The following is a 12250-nucleotide window of genomic DNA, read 5'->3' as shown; positions in this document are numbered from 1 at the left end:
ACCCAATACTAATCTTTGCATTTCCTACGCAAAGAAACTGAATAATCCAGTTGAAACAGCACCACTGAGACAAAGATTTTTGATAAACAAAGGTATCAAGGGATATGGGCAAAGGCAGGTAGGCTATATGGAGTATGGTTACAGACAATGTTCCCGCTAACTTCTGTTTGCTGTGCACAGACAGCTTGTTGCACTGAGGTCTCTTGAAGACTGATTTGTGCCATGCATGTGTGCATCTTTAAGGAAATGTTGCCTGTCCATTTCCTGCATGGCACCTTCCCCAATTGCTGTGTAGCCATGCATCTGTGCAGCTTAGAGGAATCAGCCGTGATCTCACTGAAACAGGATCCAGGGGCTAGATGACTTACCCCTGTCCCTATATGCATACACTACGGTATTGGGCATAAACAGAGATAGCCACTTGTATCTTCAAAACATAGGAGTACTTGCTGAGCACTTCTCCTGGCTAACGGTATTGTAAAAAAGCCAGGGGTCACAGGCAACCTAAACCACAGTACCAAACAGGAAATACAGGTAGATATCAGTTGACTTGTATTTCAACTAAGGACGTTAAAATACTAGATGCAGGAACCACATCAGAATGTTATGTCACCATGCACACTATTGTAGATGAGAGATTCATCGAAGAGACGAACATAACCATTTTTCAGAGAATGAGAGTTCAAGATTCTCAATGGCAGTTTCAGTGAAATTCAGTTTTAAGAATCTGGAAATGAAAGCTGATATGAAGCTTTTAGATTGGATTAAACAGGAAATTGCAGAAACTAAATAAATACTTTGTTTTGGTCTTCATGGTAGAAGACACAAGAATCATTCTGGAAATAGTGGGGAATGGTAGGGGGAGTAAGGAACTTGAAGGAATTTGTAAAGAAATGGTATTGGAGAAATTAGGATAAGTTGACAAATCTCCTGCATCTGTTGCCTGCATCCTCGGATTTTAAAACAGGTAACTACAGAGATAGTGAATGCATTCCCTAGATTCTTGAAAAGCCTGCAAGGATTGGAAGATAGCAAATGTAACCCCATTATCAATATGAAGGAGAGAGAAAACAGGGAACTAAAGGCTAGCAAGCCTGATATCAGTAGTAGGGAGAAAGCAAGAATTTATTATTAAGGGCATGGTAGGGTCAGGGCAATTAGAGAACCATATGACTGAGCAAAGTCAACACTGATTTAAGAAAGAGAAATTGTGCCTCAGAAATCTGTTAACAGCTTTTGAGGATGTAACTAGGAGGGTGGATAAGGCGGAACCAGTAGATACAGTGTATTTGGAATTTCGCAAAGTATTCAGTAAAGTGTCTCACAAGGTTAATGCATAAAATTCGGACTCATGGGGTTGAGTCCTGAGGGAAGGAAGCCTGCCTTCCTCATCTGGACTCGAATCCCAGACAAACATAGTTGATTCTGCTGCCCTCTCAAGTGGTCTAGTATCTTAATACTAGCATGAATTGAAGATTGGTTAACAGGCATAGAAGAGCACAAATAAAAGCAACATTTTTGGGTTGGCAGACTATAACCAGCAGGGTACCGCAAGAATCAGTGCTTGGGCCTCAGCCATTTACCATTTATATCAATTATCGAAATGAGGGGATCAAATAGAATGCATCTAAGTTTGTTGACTGTCCAAAGTTAGGTGGGAAATTAAGCTGTGGTGAGGAACAAAGAGGCTGGAAAGGAATACAAGGCAGGGGAAGAAGTGGAATTAGCCACTTTGGAAGGGAGAATAGAAAAGCAAGATATCTTTTAAATGGTGAGATACTGAGAAGCGTTATTCAGAGGGACCTGGATGTCTTTTACACGAATCAGAGTTAACATGCAGGTGCAACAAACAATTAAGAAGCCAAATGGTAATGTTGGCCTTTATTACAAAGGGATTCGAATCAAAGAACAAAGATATCTTTACCACTATACTAGATTTTAGTAAGACCACACTTGGAGTACTATGTTCAGTAATGGTCTCCTTCCCTGAAGAGAGATATACTTGCCTTAGACTGTGTGCAAGGGTTCACTGGGTGGATTCCTGGGATGGGAGCAGGAGGAGGATATTGACCTATGGGGAAATATGGAGTAAACTAACCCTATATTCCCTAGAATTTAGAAGACTAAGAAGTGATCGAATTGAAAGATATATCATTTTTCAGGGGCTTGACAGGAGAGATGCTGGGAGGATGTTCCCCCTGGCTGGAGAGTCTAGGACTTGGGCTCACAGGCTTTGATTAAGGGATGGCCACTCAGGACTGGGATGAGGATAAATTTTTCACTCACAGCATTGTGAATTCTCTATTCCATGGAGCGGTGGATGCCCAGTTGTTGAGTATATTCAAACAGAGATCGACAGATTTTTGGGTACTTAGGGAATTAAGGGATATAAAGATAGTGCGGGAGGATGTAGTTGAGGTAGAAGACTAGCCATGATCTTATTGAATGGCAGAGCAGTATCGAAGGGCCAGTTGGCCTACTCCTCCTCCTATTTCTTAAGATTGTCATAAAAGCCCGACTAATTTACTCACGTCCCTGAGGGAAGAAAGCCTGCTTTCCTCATCTGGACTCAAATCCCAGACAAACATAGTTGACTCTGCTGTCCTCTCAAGTGGCCAAGTAAGCTGCTCATTTCTATCAAGCCACTCCCATGGAGATTAGGGATGGCCAATAAATTCCAGCCTTGTATGCACCATCCCAAGGATAAACTAACTAAAAATCTTCCATTCCCATATTGTGGACCAATGTTTGACTGCAGTGTGGGGAAAATCAGCTGCATTGGAAAGCTACTCATTGTTACAGGAGTTTGGAAATTAATAGCAGTCTGTGCCTGTTTTCACAAACAGGCTGCCACAACCTCTCTGGCACTGATCCCCCCATTGGATTTATTTTTAAAATTCCTTCATGGTGTGAGCATTGCTGGCTCAGCCAGCATTTGCTGCCTATCCCTAATTGTCCGAGAAGGCGGTGGTGAGCTGCCTTCTTGAGCTACTGCAGTCCATGTGCAGCAGGTACACCCACAGTCCTGTTAGGAAGGGAGTTCCAGGATTTCAATCCAGCAATGAAGGAAAGGTGTGTAGCTTAGAGGGGAACTTGCAGGTGGTGGTGTTCCCATGCATCTGCTGCCCATGTCCTTTTATATGGTAGAGGTCGGTTGGAAGGCACTTAGTGAGTTGCTACAGTGCATCTTGCAGAAGGTGCACACTGCTGCCACTGTGCGTCGGTGGTGCAGGGAGAGAATGTTTAAGTTGGTGGATGGGGTGCTAATCAAGTAGGTTGCTTTGTCCTGGATTTTTTTTTTATTAGTTCACAGGATGAGGACATCACTGGCTAGGCCAATATTTATTGCCCGTGCCCAATTGGCCTTGAATGGTGATGGTCAACCATCTTTTTGAAGCACTGCTTGCAGTCTATGTGGTGTAGGTACAAGCACAGTGCTGTTAGGGAGTTCCAGGATTTTGATCCAGTGACAACGAAGGAACAACAATATATTTCCAAGTCAGGATGATGAGTGGCTTGAAGGGGAGCTTGCAGGTGTGGTGTTCCCATATTTGCTGCCCTTGCCCTTCTAGGTGATGGAGGTCCAGGTTTGGAAGGATCTGTTGAAGGAGCCTTAGTGAGTTGCTGCAATGCATCTTGTAGATGGTACACACTGCTGCCACTGTGCATCAGTGGTGGAGGGAGTGAATATTTAAAAGTGGTGGATGGGGTGTCAATCAAGCAGGCTGTTTTGTCCTGGATGGTGTCAAGCTTCATGAGTGTTGTTACAGCTGCACTCATCTAGGCAAGTGGAGAGTATTCCTTCACACCCCTGACTTGCAGATGGTGGTCAGAAGGTGAGTTATTCGCCCAGAATTCCTAGCCTCTGACCTGCTCTTGTGGCCACAGTATTTATATGGCTGGTCCAGTTCAGTTTCTGGTCAATGATAACCCCCAGGATGTTGACAGTGGGTGATTCAGAGATGGTAATGCCATTGAATGTCAAGGGGAGATGGTTAGATTCTCTTTTGTTGGAGATGGTCATTGCCTGGCACTTGTGTGACGCAAATATTGCTTCTTGCTCTTGTACTTATATGGCCTGTAGTTCCTTACATTCTAGGATATCGTCTCCTATCGGTCGAGCACTTATGTGTCCTCACTTTAGGTTAACCTGACAGGATTATGGCAGCTACAGCAGAGCGTTAGTTTTCACACAATTCACCCATTGTCACTGGTTGTGACCAGGAGTTACAGGTTGATGGATCAACAGGCTCCTTTTATACACGTACACCAAGAATTTACTTTGAATAGATTCAGATAGATCCACTAGTGAATGAACTTATAATGGATTAGCCAAAAGTTTAACCAACCCATTTCTAGCATGAAAAACAGTTACTGCAAACAGGTATCCTTGATAAGCAACAGGTGTTTAATATAAAACAAAAACAGAATTACCTGGAAAAACTCAGCAGGTCTGGCAGCATCGGTGGAGAAGAAAAGAGTCGACGTTTCGGGTCCACGCGACCCTTCAACAGAACTGAAGTAAGGTGTTTAATATATATCAGGCAGAAATCCAGCAACATTTTGGGAACCGGTAACCAGGTTGAGCAAGAAAGGGATGATAGTAAGCAGGATAAATGCAGTCTTGGATAGATTGAAGTTAATGGAGTGTTTGTGTAGTCACATCTGTCAGTGAAAATATATGTATTTCAGCAGCAGAGGGGCTGAGGTAGAAACACATGTGGGCAAAGTTAAGAAGATTTGGTGCAAATGTGTAGTGGCAATGTTACTAGACTAACATCCCAGAGATCATAACTTAATTGTTTCAGAACTCTACCATGGTGAGATAATCTAATTAAATAGGCTTTTAGGTTTAAACATCAGCTCAGGGTTGAACTGGGTCTGCTACACTTCCAACTGTCCAATTCAATCCAAGTAACAAAATCATTCACAATGAATGTAGTCTTTAATAGGTGCCAAAGATAATAGCTTCAGCTTTCCTGATGTTGAACTGCAGGAATTATGATCCACCAAGATTTGATACTAGACAAGCATTCCCACAACATAGAGGCAGTCAAGGGATTGAAATGGTTGAAGTGGATTCCAAACCTTCCAGGATTGTTCTTCAAGAATTAAAGACTAATCTATGGAACACTACTGCATGCAACTCAGGGGAAAAATCATAGCGACATTAAAAAGTTGTATTTTAATCTTTCATCAAACACTTGTTTAATCTAAAAATATTGGAAGGATAAGGGCAGCAGGTGCATGGGAACACAACCACCTGCAAGTTAGCCTCCAAGCCACACACAATCCTCACTTGGAACTATACTGCCAATGCTTCAGTGGGTCAAAATCCGGGAGCGCCCTTCCTAACAGCACTGCGAGCGTACGTACACCATGTGGGCTGCAACGGTTCAAGAAAGTGGCTCACCACCACTTTTTCCAAGGACAATTAGGGATGTGCAACAAACAGCATAGCAAGTGACGCCCTCATCCCAAGAAAAAAAAAGGCTATGGAGGTTACAGGAAAACCTGCCTATATTTAAATTGTCATTACCTTACCTTGAATAATTTGCTGAGATCATTAGTGATGCCATTAGGAGGTCATACAAAGTTGAAGACTTAATGGCTGGCTCAGTCATGTTGAGCAAAAATACTGTAAAAGAAAGTCTGCATTCCTGACCCAAAGGAAAATGGGAAGTGAAGTTCAGTGAATTTGATGGATTAGTTTCCCAAAAGAAAAGCCATACTCTAATTGGCTCTTATCTGAAGTAAATTATATAATTGCCTCCTGAAGTCTGTCATTCCTGTCTCAGGTGACAGGAAGAGTTTTTAAAAAAAAAACCTAGCTATAGGGAGAGCCAGTCATTGGAGAAATGTGCCATCAGAAGCAAAACTCCGTTAAAATCTCAATTAAGACTGCAAGCTGTGGACGAACTAGTCTGAGCTATAACCACAAATTCAGAGGCATAAAGTATCAGCTAACAACTTTTTCAAAGTGTTGTGAATGATCAGAAGTCTATGCAAATGTAGAGTTAGTCTAATCAAAGAAGGCTTGTCAATAACAAATGAGATGATGATCATTTAATACCAACCCAAAGAAGCACCATGTAAAGATGAGGTTGAAAGATAGCACACAAAATTATTAACCACACCCTATTATTCAAGATGAATGCTGCTTACCTGGGAGGTCCTGAGAAGGCTGGTTCATTTTTTTTTATATTTACCTGCATTTGATCAGGTTAACATTTAATCATGTGATTATGTTGCTCTGTTCAAAAATACTAACATTGAAAAACAAAAACTGACAGCATTACTGCAAATTGATTTGAAATAGATAGGCAAACTAAAAGGAAATGTTTTTAGTTAATTCAGCAGTTTCAGTGATCAACTAATCTTTATTGTACAAATGAAGACACAGTAACAAATGCATTGTTACAGTTGGAAAGGTTGCACCCCAATATGCCGCCTAATTAATTAAAAAGATTTAACTAGCCAATAGTGAAAAACTTTTAAATGGGTGGTGTACTTTATGAACTTTGGCCAAAAAGTGATTCATGCCTACTTTGCATCTTGTTAAACCCCTGTTGGGTCATTTATGCAGTTACAGCTGAACTTTTGCTAAAGGAGGATTTATAAAACAATTGAAATGGATTTAGTCAGATCATATGGTTAAATGCAAGGTCACTTTGCTTATCATCATACACTGACCTCTCCATTACAGCAAAGTGCTAAAAAGCCTGTTGTTTCTATTAGATTCAATGGTACCCTCAAAAAAACAGTTACTTAACACGCATCAATAAAAGCAAGCTGACCAAGCAGATGAGTTCAGCATATTTGCTTTGGTAGCATGGATTTTACATACCAGTTTTCAGTGCCAATGATCCTAATTTCAATAGTGAGTCCATCAATTTTTTGCTGCCAACAAAAACAGAATTGTGTGCAGCAGGAACTCAATTGTGATGAATGCATAAACATATGTATTAAATTACAACAGCACCCAAGCTGAGGCAATTCTGGGGTTATTTTCCTGTTTCTGCAGCTATCGAACTGCTTAGATACCGCCAATACCGCAAAATTGCTTGCCCCGAATAGAGGCCATTAATTATCCATTCACTTGAACGTGGAAAAATAATTTGATGTACTCCCTAACACACATTGCTCTCTGCTGCATTCCCTGTATTTGCTGTGTCCAGGCAAGCCCCCAACACAGGAACAAGAAAAATTACTGGATATTCCCTTACATCTAAAATATTCTACTTGAAACAAATAGCACTCAATCCGGAGTACAAACTGCATGGTACCAAAGCATGATATTTCATGGACCACTTTCATAGGTACATAAGAACAGGAGTAAGCCATTTAACCCTTTAGGCCTGTGCTGTCATGCAAAGTGATCATGGCTGATCTGTAACCCAACTTCATATACCTGCCTTTGCCCACATTCTTTGATGTCTTTGGCTAAAACAGATTAATTAATATCAGTTTTAAAACTTACAGCTGACTGAAGCATCAATTGCCAATCATGAAAAGGAGTGTTTCCTAATTTTACTCCCAATAGACCTGGCTCTAGTTTTCAGACTATGTCTCTGAGTCATAGACTCCCCAACCAGTGGAAATAGTTTATCGCAACATACCCTCACTTTCTACTGGATATTCTGAAACCTTCAATCAAAGCACCCCTTAACCTTTCAAATTTTAGGGAGTACAAATCTAGCTATGTATTCTCTCCTTGTAATTTAACTCGTGGAGTCCAACTATCATTTGCTAAGTCAATGCTGCACTCCCTCCAAGGCCAATATATCCCTTCCTAAGGTGTGGTGTCCAGGACTGCTCACAATACTTCAAGTGTGGTCTAACCATGGCTTTGTCCAGCTGAAGCATAGCTTCTTCCTTGTAATCTATTCCTCTAGATATAAAGACCAGTATCACATTAGTCTTTCTGATTAATTTTTGTACTTGCTCATGACATTTTATAACCCGTGTACCAGAACCTCCACTAATTCAAGCTTTTCACCATTTAGAAAGTACTCTGTTTTATCCTTTTTAGGTCCAAAATGGATGACATTGCATTTGTCTTCACTGAAATCAGCCTGTCAAAGTTTTGGCCATTCACTTAATCCATTTATATTCCTTTAATTTCACACTTCCATCTTCACTGCTTATAATACCAACTCTTTGTGTCATGGGCAAATATGTGGTTTTCTATCCCAGCAACCAAGTCAATCGCTGAGGCCCCAACACAGATTCTTGTGGGACAGCACTAGTCACAAACTGCTAATTAGAGTACCTCCCCATTATTCCCAGACTCTCTCTCTCTATAAGACCATAAGGAATAGGAGCAGAAGTAGGCCATTCAGCCCATCAAGTCTGCTTCATCATTCAATGAGATCATGGCTGATCTGATAATCCTCAACTCCACTTTCCTGCCTTTTCCCCATAACCCTTGATTCCCTTACTGATTAAAAATCTGTCTACCTCAGCCTTGAATATAGTTAATGACCCAGTCTCTACAATCCTCTGCGGTAAAGAATTTCACAGATTGACTATCCTCCTCATCTCGGTTTTAAATGGGCGACCCCTTACTCTGAGATTATGCCCTCTGGTCCTAGACTCTCCCACAAGAGGAAACAACCTCTCAGCATCTACCCTGTCAAACCCCCTAAGAATCTTATATGTTTCAGTAAGGTCACCTCTCATTCTTCTAAACTCCAATGAGTACAGGCACAACCTACTCAACCGCTCCTCATAAGACAATCCCTCCATATCCAGGATCAACCTAGTGAACCTTCTCTGGACTGCTTCCAATGCCGGTATATCTTTCCTTGTTTAGGGGACCAAAACTGTACACAGTATTCCAGGTGTGGTCTAACTAGTGCCTTGTATAGTTTTAGCAAGACTTCCCTATTTTTATACTCCATTCCCTTTGAAATAAGGGCCAACATTCCATTTGTCTTACCTATTACCTGCTGAACTTGTACGCTAAAAACAAAAAACTGCGGATGCTGGAAATCCAAAACATAGACAGAATTACCTGGAAAAACTCAGCAGGTCTGGCAGCATCGGCGGAGAAGAAAAGAGTTGACGTTTCGAGTCCTCATGACCCTTCAACAGAGGAAGGGTCTGTTGAAGGGTCATGAGGACTTGAAACGTCAACTCTTTTCTTCTCCGCCGATGCTGCCAGACCTGCTGAGTTTTTCCAGGTAATTCTGTTTTTGAACTTGTATGCTAGCTTTTTGTAATTCATGCACGAAGACCAAATCCCTCTGTGCTGCAGCTTTCTTCAGTCTTTCTCCGTTTATGTAATATTCAGCTCCCCTATTCTTCCTGCCAAGGTGCATAACCTCACATTTTCCACTTATATTCTATCTGCCATGTTTTTGCCCAATCACTTTATATCCCTCTGTAGACTCCGTGTGTCTTGCCTTCCCACCTATTTTTGTGTCATCCGCAAACTTGGCGATAGTACATTCATTTCCCTCATCCAAGTCATTAATATATATTGTAAGTAATTGTGGCTCTAGCACTGACCCTTGTGGCTCTCCACTAGTTACAGGTTGCCATCTTGAAAATGCCCCCATGTATCTCAACTCTCTATCTTCTATTAGTTAGCCAGTCCTCTGTCCATGCTAATATGCTACCCCCAACACCATGGGCTCTTATCTTATTAAGTAGCCTTATGTGTGGTACCTTCTCGAACACCTTTTGAAAATCTCTCTCCTTTCGCTCAGCCAATTCTCTAACCAGGTCAATAACTTGCCTTCAATTCCATGAGCTTCAACAGTCTCTTATGAGGGACTTTATCAAATGCCTTCTCCAGATAAATAGCATTCTCCTGTCCAGTACTTTATTCACCCCTTCAAAAAATTCAATCAGATTCATCAGGCATTACCTACGAGATACAAATCCATGTATCTCTCTGGTCAGCTGAAAACTTTTAAGATGTAGTCAACCTATCCTCAAGTATAGGATAGGACAATTTCCTGAAACAAATGCTAGGCTAACTGGTCTATTATTTCTTGGTTTCCAACTGTCACCTTTCTTAAATAGTATTCCTCTAGATACTTGAAATTTGAAAACAATCATGACTGCAGAAACCGCCTATCATTTATACGTCACTAGGGATATGCTTTCAAAAACTCCTACAGAGCTGCACTCATTAAGAGGCGGATTATTAATGTATAAAAATGATAAAAAAGGAAAAGGCTAACTGCTCCATCTAACCTGTCCCACACAGTCCAAAGGGAAAAATAAAGCCTTGCATTTATATCAGGCTTTTCATGACCAATGGATGTCTCAGAGAACTTCACAGCCAATTATGTACTTTTTGAATTGTAGTCACTGTTGTAATGTAGTAAACATAGTAGTCAAGTGCGCACAGCGAAGTCCCAGAAATAGCAATGTGATCATGACCAAATAATTTATTATCGTGATGTTAATCAAGGGACTAATATTGGCCAGGTCACCAGGGACAAGTCTCTGCTCTTCTTTGAAATAGTGCTATGGGGTCTTTTGCATCCATCAACCAGGCAGATAAGGCCTCAATTTAACTTCAAACCTGAAAGACGACATCTCCAGCATTGCAGCACTCCTTCAGGATTGCATTGGAGTGCCAACCACGACTTTTGTACTCAAACCCTGGGGTGGGACCTGAACCTGAAACCTCAGAGGTGAGAGTGCTACCAGACAAATTATCTTGACACAGACATTCCCTAGAGATATGTAAATCCCTCAGACAGAAAGATAAAAACCAAGACAATTAAGGAAAACAAACTGTAAAGTTGCAAACCCTTTAGGCAATTAAAGCTAGCCCAGGGAACCACATTGGCCCTGATGTATATTACTGGGTACCTACTTCTTATACGAAGTGAAGTCCCAAACAGAAATAGCCATAAACCAGCAAGTGTCATGAAGAGATATTAATGGTATGATGTTACTGGAAATTTAAAAAAAATAGAATTCTAATGGGGGTTTGTGTGTAGGTGTGTGTCTGTGTGCCTTAACTGGGTTAAAGCCAGCTAGTCTGTGTGCTTTGATATATAGTAGTTTTGAGATGTTAATTGGGTGAACAGTAAAGAGAACATTAAGGTTAAGTGTTCATTTACATTTGTTGAATAAACCATTCAAGATTGCGGGTAAAATCTTGCACCTAGCTAGAAGAAGCCACACAATATGTTCATTTTTTTCAGCTTACTAATAAGATTGGTGCCTTGAAAGGGGTTTTATTGTTAGAAGAGCTGAAGTTCAAAAGACCTAGCGATACAATGGAAAATTTACATTCAAAGGGAAAGCTAGGTATATAAAGAAAGGAGTTTGTGTGTAGGGTAGAGGCATTTAAGACCTAACCAGCCTGTACACCTGCAATCAACTTACAAAGGAACCTCATTAGGAAATCGTAAAGTCAAATGTGCTTTGCCTGGTGTCTATTTAATGTCAATGGGTTACTGTTGCCTTAGTGGAGATTTACCTGGGGGTGATTAATTTGGGGATTTGTTAAAAGTTATTATAGTAGTAACTTGTATCCATGTGTATGTGGTTAATTTGTTGCTAAATGAATAAATGTTTAATTTAGTTTTATATAAAAAACATGAGACTTGGTGGTCTTCTTCCTACTGAATTCAAAGTCTGCATCTCAAAATGACAAATTGCAAAAATAGATTATCGCAGTTGTTGCAATTTTCCCTCTGGGATTTGAACAACTCAGCCTTTATCATTGGCTGTGTCATAATGTAAGTGAGAATTTGGAGGAACAGTAGGGCCATAAGCCAACAAGAGAATGTGAGAATTTGGAGGAGCACAGCAGGGTCATAAGCCAGCGAGAGAAAGCAATAATTTGGAGGAACAGAGCAGAGCTAGCTGCTGCCTGTAAGCAGGAGCCAGTCAGAGCCTGTGCTCAGAAACAAAAATGGAGGTGTTTCGTCTCAGGAAAGCAGATAGGCAATTAGTTGCGTTTCCTATTCACCTTATCTAAGCTAGGGAATTTCAATCAGTGTAAGTAGAACATTTACTGAAATAATAATAAGCACAAACAAGACTAGAGGTATTAAATAAAATTTAATTAAGAAATTAATTATAACAGTAAAGACGGCTGGGCAGGTGAGGAGTTACAGCTGCAGTATATGGAAGCTGTGAACTCCAGCATAATTCACGGCAAACACTGATGCAATAAGTGTCTGCAGCTCAGGAACTTCATCTCAGTCAATAAGCTGGAAGCTAAGCTACAGACACTGCAATGCCTCAGGAAGGGGGAAAGTTATCTGGACACTTT

General features: G+C 40.8%; 1 protein-coding gene across 5 annotated transcripts in view; it reads right to left on the bottom strand.

The window, feature by feature from the left end:
* Positions 1-12250, bottom strand: part of LOC144697613 (tudor domain-containing protein 7-like) — a 153763-nt gene that overhangs the window by 79035 nt on the left and 62478 nt on the right. The window lies entirely within an intron of this gene.

This window comes from Cetorhinus maximus, chromosome 2, assembly GCF_964194155.1.
Source record: "Cetorhinus maximus chromosome 2, sCetMax3.hap1.1, whole genome shotgun sequence".
NCBI classification, from domain to species: domain Eukaryota; kingdom Metazoa; phylum Chordata; class Chondrichthyes; order Lamniformes; family Cetorhinidae; genus Cetorhinus; species Cetorhinus maximus.
Note: the sequence above shows the minus strand (reverse complement) of the source record. Positions and strands in the feature narration are given on the sequence as shown.